This window comes from Castor canadensis, chromosome 15, assembly GCF_047511655.1.
Source record: "Castor canadensis chromosome 15, mCasCan1.hap1v2, whole genome shotgun sequence".
Lineage (NCBI taxonomy): Eukaryota > Metazoa > Chordata > Mammalia > Rodentia > Castoridae > Castor > Castor canadensis.
The window spans coordinates 31836426-31845824 of record NC_133400.1 but is presented as its reverse complement, the minus strand read 5'-3'; the positions used below and the strand labels follow the sequence as shown (position 1 = coordinate 31845824).

Genomic DNA, 9399 nt, shown 5'->3' with positions numbered 1-9399 from the left:
TGCTCAGTCCACACACCTTCTGCTCAGCGTCTGGCTCCTGCCTGCCCACACTCAGCAGGCAGTGCCCTGTGTGTTCCCCACACCAGTGCTCTCTTTAGTGCAGGTTTCTTTGAGGATTCCCTAGAGCTTGGGCCAGAAAAAGCACAGAATCGAGGGGAATGGGCCAGCCAGGGGTCAGGGAAGCTACAGGCCCAGCCTAGGGGACACCCCTGATCAGCTGTAATCCACAACAGCTACTGTCAGGGCTTTTGTTTTTAAGGGAACCTGGGAATCTGTTTTTGTTTTCAAATGGGAGGATAACTTTGAAAAGCAGAAAACTAGAAAAATCCTCAACCACTGAAGTTTAATTAACGACATCCTGAGGGCCACTAGTGCCCAACCTCTGAATAACCTTGACCCTGAAGAGAGCAGAATCTTCCTGATTGCATGAAGAGATGTCCCTGGGATAGAATCAACCAGCACTTGTAATATGACAAGAAAAGTTATATCTTCTCTCTGGTTATTTTCTAAAGAATCTTATTTACAGAGTTCAGGATTGTCCTCTTTGTCACATGGCCTTTACCAAGTGTGGGCAGGCTCCCTGGGGAAGCAGAGCTTGCTTGAGCTGGTGTGTTTGAAAGGAGCAAAACTAGGGGCAAAGGCCAAGAGGTGAGGATGGGGAGGGGATGCAGGAGAGGAGAGAGACTGAGGATAACACAGGCCCAACAGAGATGTTTATTTACCAAGAACCATGGGGTGCTCAATGCTGAGGAGCCCTTGTCTGTATACAACCTCTTTAGTAAAGTGTTCACATGTGTGCCAATGGAATTCCTTCTGGGGGAATTTAAAGGAGGAGGCAAGTGACAACTGACATGTGAGTCACTGTGGCGAAAATCAGTTTGAAACACGCGGTAGTACGAAGGCAGAGGCTGGAGGATCATGAGTTCAAGGCCAGCCTGGGAAATATAGTGACCCTGTGTTAAAACAAAACAAAAAAGTTGCCAGAAATTCCACTTACAGATACATATTCAGAAGCACTGACAACAGGTGTCCCAACAAAAACTGTACCTGAATAGTCAAAGCAGCGCTGTCTACAGCAGCCACAGGTGGAAGCAACTTGAATGCTCATGAGTGAGTGGATGGATAAAGAATGCAGTGCATTCCTACAGGGGCTCGTTACTGGCCCTAGATTGGAGCAAGATTCTGATACCTGCCACATAGGGTGAACCTTGAAAACCTCATGCTGAGAGAGAGGATGGTCCCAAAGGCCACATACCATGCAACTCATTTTCTCCAAAATGCCCAGAATAGGTGTCACCTCGGCCTCTTGCAGTCTCGGCATCTTCATTTGTCTTCAGCAGGAGAGGCTCTTGCAAAGGGATGTCTTTACAGATGTTGAACGGCCTGGTCACATGTAAGCACAGAAGGCATTTAATTAAGTGATTGCCCTCAGGAGGCTACTGTGGTTGGGATGACTGCTCCCACTTAGACATTCTGTGGGTGTAGCAGTCACAGTTGCCCCTGGTTCATTGCTATCCACACGACCAGCCTCTCTGGAAGCTGGCAAGGTGTCTCATGTGACACTCCTGCTCCCTGTTTGTGCTTCACAAAGAGCATGTGGTCCTTTGTGGGGCATTTCCACAGAGAAGCCCACTCATAACTAAAGTTCACGGTGGCAGCTCCTCCAACACCCTGGCAGATCCCTGCCTCCAGGAGTTACAGAGCAGCCAAGGATCCAACATCAAGTCATCTGGGGCTCCGAACCCTGCAGGCTGGCATCCTATTGCAAGGCTGCCATGGTTGGAGCATAGGCCATACTCGCCTCCCAGTCACTGACTCTAAGCAGCACACGTTCAAGTGCAGGTGCAAAGTGGGCTCTGAGCACAGCCTGGGGCTCCACGGCCACCTGCATGCTCCTCTCCCTTTGCCTGCCAACCTGGGGGTCCAGCCACCATCACGGTGATTGTGAGGTTCTAAGGCTGTGTGCTTTCCTTTCCCCAGAAATAATCACCGGGAGCCCCTTTGATTTCCAAGGAAATCGGGGTTTCTTGCTGCACTTCCTGTCAGGCTGGCCCTTTGAAAAAGCTCACTCTATAATTTAGAGTTTGAATCTCGTTTTAAATGGCAGTTAAAAATTGTATGTGGCAGGTTCACAATGAAATTTAGCTTGACAGCTTGGACATAAAACTAAAAATAAATGACTTCACATCGGAATAATAAGTAATAACAATGTTAGCCTGCATAAGAATAGCAGGGCTGGATTCAAATACAATATTAATTTTAGGGATATGAGTGACTGGGGAGAGACAGAGGCAAAGAAACAAATCCTTCATAGAGCAATCGTCTCCCTGATCCCCCAGGCAACTGGCTGCTTTCTCCTCGGCGCTCGGCAATTACGAGGTGTAATGGAGGCAGCGCAAATAAGCAGAAAGATTTTATTAAACCAAATGAGCAAATCATCTGCGTATTATTGCGGTTTGATTGACACTGACAAGTGTCGAGAAGACGCGGATGTGAGTATGATAAAGAAGCTTGCAGAAAAGCTCTTGATAATGTTACTCTTGATAAAGTTGCCAGGCCGCCCTCCCTAAGTAAATAAAGGGGAGAGGCAGAGGACGCATATTAATTCATCCCGTTGGCAGCCCACCCGAGGACGGGAGGGAAAAAAAAAGTTGCCAAGGGTTCATTGTGTGGCATTTTATATGAATACCAAAATTGCATTCATGATTCACACAGACTTTACGATAATATATTAATATTAAAACTAAAGGTCATTCCACATAACAGTTAAGCTGCTTGAGCTTCAACCTTTATACCAATAACAGACTCTGGAAAGTGAGAAATATTTGAATACTCTAAAAATATATATTTTTTTTATTTGAGAGGATTGCTGGGTAACATCAGCTCAGGTGGCCCTCACCCACCTGCCCTCTCTGGGGACAATTAAAGGGCTACCTCGAGGATGGCTTGCATGTGAGACAGCTGGAGATGCTGGAGAGGAAGGGTGATTAATTGCCACAGGCCTTCAGGCCCTCGTACACCTCGCGTCACTAATGATTCCCTTATGAGCTGGGGGAGCTTGCGCTGCCACCACCGGTGCTCCACGGGCGGTGTCAGCACAAAACTTCACGGGGCTGCTGGGGTGCTCGGAGCGACCCACCCAGCATGGGAAAGGCTGTGTCTAGGACCATCTAGGAGGAGACCTGCCTGGAGGCAGGGGGCTGGCCACAATGACCTCTGGAGGTCCCTCCAGGGGGTGGTTTGCTCTGATTCTGTCAGCTGGGCTGGTTCAAACAAAAGAGTGTCTGGAATGAGTGGCTGGGACCTGAACACATTCAAGGAAAAAAAGCTTGGAGAAGAAAATAGGGACAGGTGAGATTTTGCCCCATGAGGGGCAGAGGGCCAATTCCATAGTTAATTAACTCAGAATCCAGAGCCAGGGATTATTCGTGCTGGAAAGTTTACCTGGCCCTTGGTTACCCTGGCAGATCACAAAGTCAGGGCTGCTAGGATGGGGTGGCTAAGCCTGGTGGCAGCTCCCACAGGCCCATCAGAGCCCACGTGCCCCTCAGAATTTAAGTCATTCTGCATTTTGTGACCTCACTTGAAGTTGGCCACAGTGGGAGAACTTACACCATGGAACTTGGAAGATCATACGAAATAGACTCTCACCCCCATCAACCTGTCTTCAAGCATTTCACCATCATCCACCCACTGACTGGACAACACAGGGGGACTTCACTTTTATCAGCTGCTGGTCACTGTAACGCCAGCGCTTGCTCACAAGGGCATGGAAACACTGTTTATTTTATCGAGAGCCAATCATGTCTATATAAATTTCAGTTCGGTGGAAAGTATGGGGAGAAAAATGCTGGATCCAGTCCAACCTAACACCGTAATTCTAACCCTGTCTCAATAACTCCTGCCTCTTTTGGGAAAAGGATTTGGGCTGATTTCTCGGTCTTCCACCTGCCCAGCTGGCTCCTTTCCACAGTAGCACTTGAGCCAGTAGGGTGGGGTTTGTTGGATTGAGTGCCTTGCCCTTGCCTTGCCACTGGCTACTGCTCTTCTTGTTGGCATGAGTGACCTGGTCTCCCATGATCCTGGCCATGCTCCCTGGCTGGCTCAGCCTCACCTTTGACAGGTAGGTCATCGCTGGTCTTCTGGCTTAGGTGGACCCCCCTCACCTTGCAATGTGGGGTCTCCACGCCCCTTCTGCAGGTGAGGGGAGAGCTGTGTTCCTCTTCTCACCCACCTTACTTTGCAAGTCCAGGTGGCCTATCCAGGTGAATGAAGAGGCAGGAGATCTGTCAGTGTCTGAAGGGGAGTTGGGCAGGGCCTTTCGCTGCCTGTCTTCTTCTCCCACATCTGCAATGCCATGTTCTCTTCCCCAGTGTTTTTCAAACTGTGAGTCATGACCCATTCCTGGGGAGGGAATAAAGTCAATGGGTCATGACCAGAATTAATAAAAAACAAAATAGAATTTTTTAAAGGAGAAATACCCCATATAACAAGGCTAAGAGCCAGGTCTGGTGACTCACTCTGTAATCCTAGCTACTCAGGAGGCAGAGATCAGGAGGACTGTGGCTCAAAGCCAGCCCCAGGCAAATAGTTTGTGAGACCCTATCTTGAAAAACCTTCTCAAAAATAGTGGAGTGGCTTAAGGTGAAGGCCCTGAGTTCAAGCCCCAGAACTGAAAAAAAAAACAAGGCTAAGAATTGTTTTCTAAAATTTATTTTTTGGCCAGTTTAGTGGCTTACGCCTATAATCCCAGCTACTCTACTCAGGAAGCAGGGATCAGGAGGAATGTGATTCAAGGACAGCCTGGGCGGGGGGGGGGGGGGGAAGGTTAGTGAGACCCCATCTCAAACAATAAGCTGGGCATGGGGGTACATATCTGTGATCCCAGCTAAATGGGAGGCATTGCTAGGAGGATCACTGTCCAGGCTGGCATGGGGCAAAAATACAACATCCTATCTGAAAAATAAGTAAAGATCTAGGGGTGTGGCTTAAATGGTAGAATGCCTACCTAGCAAGTGGAAGGCCCTGAGTTGAAACTTCAGTACCAACCCACCAATTTTTAAATTTTTAAAAAATTTTGTGGTACCAGAGTTTGAACTCAGGGCCTACACCTTGAGCTACCCCACCAGCCCTTTGCTGTGATGGATTTTTTTGAAATACAGTCTCTCAAACCTTGATCCTCCTGATCTCTGCCTCCTCAGTAGCTAGGATTACAGGTGTGAGCCTCTGGCGCCCAGCTTTAAATTTTTTGTGTGAGTATGGGTTTTGTGTGTGTGTAGGTCATGGAAAGCCACACTTCTGCATCATATTCTGTCACCGAACAGCACTCCCCACTGCCCAAGGGACTTATGACATCTCCACACTGAGAGAAAACTCCAAGCACTGAGGCTTCCTAGCTTGGCTCTTGATCTGCTGAGGAAATTTTTGTAAAAAATGGAGAAAATCTTCAAGACAAGTCTGGGCTTGCTAGGCAAAGTCCAATTCTGCCTGTCATAATGGAGTTAATTCTTTGTCCCATGTTTGTTCTGTGACAATTGCGAGCGCTCCCCACTCCCCAGATGCCCTCACCCATGGCGGGATGGGGGAAGATTGCTTCCTAAAGGCCACAAGGGAAGGTGATGCCAGGCTTCTACAGCACATCTGTAGAGCTGTTTTGCTGATCCTCCACACCTATGAGGCTGTCCCCTCCCTCGCTAGCCCTACTGTGTGACAGGCATCATAGGAGCCACACTGATTTGCTTCAGCTTCTGAGGGGCCTCCATCCTGCTGCCGATGCCCACATGAGCCATACTTGGCTTTAAGGAGCAAGTCTGTGAGACTGAAGAGAAGCCACTTCGTGTGCCTGTGGTGGGTCCCCCTCCCCAGCTCTAGGTGGGGGCTGTCCTGGAGATTACTTTCTGTCGCCCACCTCTCCTCTATACTGCACCTTTCAGGAGGCAGTGTCTACCTTCGTTCCCCTGGCGCGTGTCCCGAAAAACCAATTAATGGGCGCTCAGTAAAGTCTCGTGGAATGAATGAGGATGGATGTAGGTGGGACAGGTGCCACATTTCCTGGACTTATTATTATTATTTTGGTGGTACTGGGGTTTGTACTCAGGGCCTCATGCTTTGCTTGCTAGGCAGGTATTCTACCACTTGAGCCACTCCACCAGCTCTTTTTTTGCATGGGGTATTTTTGAGATAGGGTCTCACGAAATATTTACCCAGCTGGCTTCCAATCTCTATCCTCCTGATGGCTGCTTCCTGAGCACCTAGGATTACAGGCATGAGCCCACCAGAGCATGGCTTTCCTGGATTTCTTTAGAGTATCTCTGTTAACAGTTCCAGAGAATATTATTAAGTTTCATGTCACATTTTAAACCCAAAACACCTTTTGTACATTCTTTTATGAGTTTGTGAACAGGCAGCAACCTGAGAGATTAATCTTTTTTTTGGTGGTGTTATGGCAGTTTGAACTCATGGCCTTGCACTTGGCAGGCAGGTGTTCCACTGCTAAAGCCATGCCTCCAGTCCTTTCTGCTCTGTTTATTTTTGAGATATGGTTTTGAGTTTATGTCCAGGCTGGCAATGAACTCTGATCCTCCTGATCTCTACCTCCTGAGTAGCTAGGATTATAGAAGTGAGCTATGGCACCTGGCTGATAGTTTTTTCCTAAAGCATTACTGCTTTTTGTTTATTATTGTTGCAGGAGAGTATTTCTGGGAGCCATCACTAAAAATGAATGTGCAGTGCATGGTGCCCTGTGTGGGGACAGAGCCTGTTCTTTCTTCATTGTGTCTTTGCACACGTTTCATTACCCCTAGTAAAACGGGTTTTGCACCCATCATAATGAATAATGCTTTACAGCCATTTATTCAAGAATATGCACAATGATAACATCCTTTCTGCTTTCATTTTGAATACTGGTCTGAGGGGAAAAAATACAGCTATATAATTTTGGTGATAATAGGCCTCTAAATTCTATGCCATTTCAAGGGATAAATAAGTCAACTCTGTTTTAAATGCTAGCTGCCATTTTCCTGCATTCTTATGTTAGCAGAATGGGAACCACAACTGTAGGATGTTCCACGTGTATATGACACCTGTCTACTAATCCTTGCTTCATGACCTGCTACAAACAGAACTTTATATTCTGAGTGAACAGACTATTTTTCCCCCCGGGCCCTTTCCAACACTGCTTTCCTGTTGCCCGTGCACCCACAACTTACAGAAGGTGCACATGAGCACCTTTTCCATCAGAAAAATACCTGTGAAGTAGCAGAATACCTGCCAGGAGAAGAGACACACAGGACTAAACACACAACACATTGAAGAACTTGATAAGTGCTGAGAAGGAAATACTTGGTGTGTGGGGGGGGGGTTGGTCTCTGGACAGAGATGTCTGTCCTCCCCCACCCCCCAGGAGGAGGCATTGGAATGAAGAAGCTGAGGGCAGGACCAGGCAAAAGCTGAAAGGACCACAAAGCACAAAGGCTGCTCGGCCTGTGCAGGAGGTGAGTGAGAGGAATACCCTGAGAAGACATGCAGTGCAGTGGCAGAAGCCACCTCCTCAGGCCAGAGAACCACAGTGAGAACCAGCATTGTGAAACTCAGAGAAACAGGGAGTCAAGGATCACAGGGAAAGGGAAGGGGAAAGGGAAGGGGAAGGGGAAGGAGAAGGGAAAGAAAGGGAAGGGGAAAAAGCTATATTTGTATTCATTACCTATTGTTGGGTAGCAAAATTGCAAAATTATCCTGAAACCCAGCAGGAACAGTGAAGCAAATCCTACCACAGATCTGCTAGGAAAACTTGGCAGTAGCCTGATAGCCACTTGTCGAAGCTGGAGCTCTGTTGCTGTCTTACTTCTAGTGAGAAAGAAGTTCTGCGATTCTTCCCAAATGAGCCTTGTCCTTGGAGCTTTGTGAAGTTGCAGAGACAGAGCCAGGGGATTTGCAGGACTCATTATTCACATTACTGGAAGCAAAATGTACTATTTTACTGAGTCAGCTGGGAAAAGAGAGACGCCCTGTGACATTGCTGTGATATGCAAGAGACTGCCTGGCAGCAGATCCACAACCAATAAGCCAGTGCTACACCCCTGACCCCACATGACCCAGACTCTCCACATTTCAGAGCCTCAGTTTCCCTCACCTGCAGAAAGCGTAGCTAGTCCCAGATTGCTAAGGTCCTTTCAGTCTATCAACTCAGCCACCACTTAATGACATGAGGCTTCCTGTGTGACAATCTGGGGCTTCCCTGGGAAAGCCCACCACATGTACTCCCAGGAGGATACCACGGGCATGATTCCTGCCACACCTGCTGGCCACCTGCTCTACTGTTGATTTAATCCTTTTCTTCAAATAAACACACTTTTTAAAACTTAACTTTAAATGTGTACATTTAAAAGTAAACTTTATATCACAATGGTCATTAGAAGGAGACTAGCCAGTGGAAGACAACCGTAAAATAAATGCAGTGCACACAAAGCAATGTTGGCAGTGTCTAGCTTGTGAGTGCTGCAGCTGAGACTTGAGGTTACAACTGTGTGTTATAAGGATGTGGGATTGAAGAGAGAGGCTAAAGGCCCATTAGCACCAAACAGACACTTCTATCCGAGAGCTAACAGATCATTGAAAAGGGAATACTGTCCTTGGGTGATTGTGTTATTTAATGTCAAGTCTATGTCCTACTTAACACCTGTCCCATTACTCACTGATACGACTTCCACACTTGGAGGACTGCTGAGTTTTGCCTTGCCTTGTATTTATTTATTTAAGAGTCCATTCCTGTGTATCCATTGACTGAATCCCCAGAGACCAGGTGGGTGTGGCTTATCCATCTCGTACCTCTTCCTCACGTCCCTTCTTCCCTCCTCTCAGATGGCTTAATGGTGTCGGCAGCAGATCAAGGGAGGTGTGGCAAGAGGGAAGAGGGAAATGAAGGCAGTCACTGTCCTGGTTACTGTTGTCTGGGGGAGCCTGAGATGGGGGCAGCAACTGAAGGTTATGGGATTTCCTTTTGAGGTGAAAGAAGGATGTGTTCTGAATTGATTGTGGTGTTGGTTGAAAAACTCTGACTGTACTAAAAACCACTGAAAATTGCATTTAAATGGCTGAATTGTATGGAATGTGAATGATCTTAATAAAGTTGCTACAAAAACAAAGCTTGCAAACCAGCTGTGCCTAGCTAGGTGTGTGGGGGGCACTGCTTCCATGTTTGTGTAGAGCGGTGGTAGCAGCCTTGGACGAATACAAGAACCACCTGGGGACTTCAGAGCTTATGAATGCTGGACCCACTTGGACTCCTCACACCAGAAGCTCTGGGGTGCCACTGGTCTCCATGGTTTTCAAAGCTCTCCAGGTGATCTGGGAACAGTATTGGGGTTTGAACTCCAGGCCTCATGCTTGCTAGGCAGGTGC

At 47.5% G+C, this 9399-nt stretch overlaps 2 long non-coding RNA genes across 2 annotated transcripts; one reads left to right on the top strand and one right to left on the bottom strand.

The window, feature by feature from the left end:
• Positions 1 to 442: 442 nt before the first annotated feature.
• Positions 443 to 7841, bottom strand: LOC141417420 (uncharacterized). Its single transcript, XR_012441977.1, has 3 exons — positions 7703 to 7841; positions 4235 to 4404; positions 443 to 1383 (listed from the first exon to the last, which is right to left on the bottom strand). It is a non-coding gene; the product is annotated as an uncharacterized lncRNA (long non-coding RNA).
• LOC141417419 (uncharacterized) lies at positions 3459 to 9143 on the top strand. The gene is made up of 2 exons (XR_012441976.1): positions 3459 to 4123; positions 7040 to 9143. It is a non-coding gene; the product is annotated as an uncharacterized lncRNA (long non-coding RNA).
• The last annotated feature ends 256 nt before the right edge of the window (positions 9144 to 9399 follow it).